This window comes from Triticum aestivum, chromosome 6B (assembly GCF_018294505.1).
Source record: "Triticum aestivum cultivar Chinese Spring chromosome 6B, IWGSC CS RefSeq v2.1, whole genome shotgun sequence".
Taxonomy (NCBI): Eukaryota; Viridiplantae; Streptophyta; class Magnoliopsida; order Poales; family Poaceae; genus Triticum; species Triticum aestivum.
This window is the reverse complement of record NC_057810.1, coordinates 554,622,254-554,627,131: the sequence shown is the minus strand read 5'-3', so window position 1 is coordinate 554,627,131 and position 4,878 is coordinate 554,622,254.

Below are 4,878 nucleotides of genomic sequence, written 5' to 3'. Positions count from 1 at the left end.
GGCGGCTGTTGGGCCGTGGCCCGGCTCGGCTGGGCCGGCCTAGGAATTTTTTTATAAATCAATTTCGCTGCATAAGAAAAATCCAAATCAAATATAATCAAATTCTAAAAAATCCCAGAAACAATTTTCACTGTCCAAACTAAATATTCAGGACAAGATCAACATTTTTGTGGACTAAAATGCAATTTTTTTTCAAAAATGCATACTTTCTCTAATTTAAATAAAATAGCAAATAAAATACTAATAAATAAATTGATTTTAAAATTTCTTCTCCAATATTTCTCTTCTATTGAAGAAGTCATATTATCTTCTCTCTTTTATTTTTGTTATTGGAAATAATTGGAGAGAAAATATTAAAATCAAACTGATCCTCTGTTCAAATTTGAAATAAATTCAAATATGAAAATTTGTGAAACCTCCAAGTCTCTCCTTGGGTCCTTGAGTTGCTTAAGATTTCTAGGATCACAACCAAAATGCATATAAAATATGGTATGCATATGATGATCTATGCATAACATCCAAATTGAAAATTGGGATGTTACAAACCTACCCCACTTAAGATGAATCTCGCCCTTGAGATTCGGGTTGGATAGAAAATAGGTGTGGGTGGTCTTTCCATAGGTCTTCTTCTCACTCCCAGTTGGTTCCCTCCTCGGCATGGTGGCTCCACTGAACTTTGCAAAACTTGATAACCTTGCTGCGGGTAACTCGGCTGGCAAACTCGAGAATCTTGATGGGCTTCTCCTCGTAAGTTAGGTCACTCTCCAACAAAATTGCTTCCAGGGGCACTATATCTCTCAAAGGAATACCGACCATCTCAGTATGGCTATTCTTCAACTGGGAAACGTGAAACACATCATGAGCACTTGACAATCCTTCTAGTAACTCCAACTTGTAGGCCACCTCTCCCATACGTTCCGAAACTTGATATGGTCCTACGAATCTTGGGGCTAATTTTCCCTTGACTCAAAATCGTTTAACTCCTCGCATTGCTGACACACGAAGATATGCCCTGTCTCCGATTTCGTGGGCGAACTCCTTGCGTTTGGTATCGACGTAACTCTTCTACCTGGACTGACCTACCTTCAGTCTATCACGAATCAACTTAACCTTCTCTTCAGACTCCTTGATTAAATTTGGTCCAAACAACTGATGGTCTCTGTCTTTATCCCATATCAATGGTGTTCTCTACCTCCTTCCATACAAAGCTTCGAAAGGGGCCATCTTCAAACTAGCCTGATAACTGTTGTTGCATAGAACTCTGCGTAGGGCGCATTATCGTCCCAACTAGATCCATAATCCAACGCACAAGCTCTCAACATGTCCTCGAGAATCTGATTGACTCTCTTAGTCTGTCCATCTGTCTATTGATGAAAGGTTGTACTCAACTCTAGCCTGGTACCCAAAGTCTGGTGCAACTGATTCCAAAACTTCGAGGTAAAATATGTTCCTCTATCTGATGTGATGGTCCTCGGAACTCCATGGAGACATATGATTCTGGTCATATATATCTTGGCAAACTTCGCACTCGTACAAGGGATTTTCATAGGGATAAAGTGAGCCACTTTGGTCAAGAGATCAACTACTACCCAGATGGAATCATAACATGATCTTGTCCTGGGTAATCCGGTGATAAAGTCCATGCCATGTTTGTCCCACTTCCATTCGGGTATCAACATAGGCTGTATTAATCTGGCTGGCTTCTGATGTTCTGCCTTAACTCTCTGGCATACGTCACATACGGCTACATACTCAGCAATATCCTTCTTCATACCTGTCCACCTGAAACGTTCCTTCAAATCCAATACATCTTAGTGTTTCCGGGGTGAATCGAGTATGGCAAGTCATGAGCCTCCTGAAGTATTAACTTCCTGATCTCTGAGTCATTAGGCACGTAAATATGGTCCACAAACCATAAAGTTTCATGCACATCTTCACGACAGCCTTTGGACTTTCCTTTGCTCATCTTATCCTTTATCTCAGCAATTTCCTTATCATCCTTTTGAGCTTCTCGAATCCTTCCCAATAACATAGACTGAACTTCCAAAGGTGCAACAAAACCTCTTGGAACTATCTCCAAATGAAGTTCCTTGAGATCGTCGGCTAACTCCTGCGGTAATCCTCTGGTTACGAGAGTATTTACATAACTCTTGCGGCTCAAAGCGTCTTCTACAACATTACATTTTCTGGATAATAATATAACTTCATATCATAATCCTTTATGAGCTCCAACCATCTCCTTGCCTGAGATTCAACTCCTTCTGCGTGAAAATATACTTGAAGCTCTTATGATCCGTGTATACATCAGAACGGTTTCCAGTAAGAAAATGTCTCTAGGTCTTGAGTGCATGCACTACGGCTGCTAACTCCAAATCATACGTGGCATAATTTAACTCATGAGGTAGAAGTTGTCGTGAGGCATATGAAACAACTCTCTCGTATTGCATAAGTACACCTCCATCTCCCATGTGAGAAGCATCACAATAAACTTGGAAATCCTTGTGTATATCCAAAAGAATTAGCACTGGGCTGTAACCAAACGTTTCTTCAACTCCTGAAAAGTGGCCTCACATTTCTCGGTCCATTTTCACTTGGTGTCCTTCTTCAACAACTCTGTCATAGGTTTCGCAATCTTGGAAAAATTCTCAATGAACCTCCTATAGTATCCTGCGAGTCCCAGAAAACTGCGGATCTCCCCAACTGAGGTGGGTGCCAACCACTCAGTGATAGACTGAACCTTGGTGGGGTCTACTATTATTCCTTCTCCTGATATAACATGTCCAAGAAATCCAACTTCTTTCAACCAAAATTCACACTTGCTGAACTTGGCATATAGCTGGTGTTCCCTGAGCTTCTCGAGAACTAATTGCAAATGCTCCTTGTGCTCCTCTTCATTCTTCGAGTACATCAATATATCATCAATGAACACCACAACAAACTTATCCAAGAACTCCATGAACACCTTATTCATCATACTCATGAAATAGGCAGGGGTATGTGTCAATCCAAAAGACATGACCGTGTACTCATATAGCCCATACCTTGTGGTTAAAGTTGTCTTGGGTATATCTTGTTCTCGGATTTTCAGCTGGTGGTATCGTGATCGAAGATCGATCTTGGAGAATACTTTGGCTCCCTGCAGTTGGTCAAACAAATCATTGATCATTGGTAGTGGGTACTTGTTCTTGATCGTTACTTCATTCAATGCACGATAATCAACAGCCATTCTCAAAGATCCATCCTTCTTCTCGACTAAGAGCACTAGGGCTCCCCACGGTGATGAACTTGGTCGAATATAACCTTTCTCCAACTATTCCTTAATCTGCTTCTTAATTTCCTCCAGATCATTCGCGGGCATCCGATACGGTCTCTTCGATATCAGTCCGGTGCGTGGCAACAGCTGTATCAAAAAAATTATGTCTCGATCTGGTGGCAAGCCTAGTAATTCCTCTAGGAATACATCCGGGTAATCCTTCAAAATAGGCACTTCTTCCTGAACAACTCCCGAGAGGGAATTTACTTTGGTCCTCCTTGGCGCATGCCTAGATACATACTTGATCCTTTTTCCCTCAGGGGTGGTGTGTAAAAATGGACTTACTAGCACAGTCGATGTTTCCTCCATACTTCGATAGCCAATCCATGCCTAGTATTATATGTAATCCTTGTGACTCCAAAATTATTAGGTCTGAGGGGAAAACGTGGCTACCAATGGTTAATGCTAACCGATCGCACCATCGGCTGGCTATAAACTCTGCTCCTGTAGAGCTTACTAACATGGGTGACCTAAGGGCTAAGGTTGGCAATTTAAACTTGTCCACAAATCCCCTTGATATGTATGAATGCAATGCACCGGTGTCAAAAAGAATGAGAGCGGTAAATGACTTAATCAAAAACTTACCAATCACTGCGTCAGGTTGCTCTTCTACCTCCTCCATGTTGATGTGGTTCACCTGACCTCTGGTGAAGGTATTGCACTTCTTTCCAGAATTTCCATTTCCATTGCCATTCTTCAACTCATAACAATCATTGGCGTAGTGTCTGGTCTTCCCGCACTTGTAACTGGTGACATGACTCAAGTCCTTCTTAGCGGGTGTTGCTCTGTTGGAACGGTTCTGGCTGCTGCTTCCTCCATTCCCATTTCCATTCTTAGGGCCACTTTGGTTATGTGAGCTACCTCCATTGTGAGTATGGCCTCCATGGTTATGATGGGTATGTCCTCCCGAGTTTGGGGTAAAACGAGGCTTCTGTTGAGCTCCAGAATTGTACTTCCCCTGTCCATACTTCCTTCTGCGGCTCTCTATCTGCTGGTGCTTGCCTTCAATCATAAGAGCCCTGTCTACCAACTCCTGGTAGTTAGTGAATGTTGCCACCATCAACTGCATACTTAGCTCATCATTCAGCCCTTCCATAAACTTATCTTGCTTCGCGGCATGTGTGGCCATATCATCTGGGGCATAACGAGCTAACTTACTAAACTCATCCACGTACTATGGCACAGTACGATTTCCCTGGCGTAAGTTACGAAACTCACGCTTCTTCATACTCATGGCTCTAGCTGAGACATGTGCTTTGCGGAAAGCTTGCTGAAACTGATCGCAGGTGACATTTGCCACGGGGAAAGTGGATGTGTAATTCTCCCACCATGAGGCTGCGGATCCATCCAGTTGATGTGCGGCAAAGCGCACCATCTCAGCATCTGTGCAACCTGCGGTGATCAGATCCCTTCCAATCTTGCGGAGCCAGTCATCAGGAAAAATCGGCTCGGTGCTACTAGAGAACACCGGTGGATTCAACCTTAGAAACCGGGCTAAGTTGTCAACTGGTGGTGGTGGCGAGGGGTTGTCGTCGTCGTCGTCGTCGTCGTTGTTGTTGTTGTTG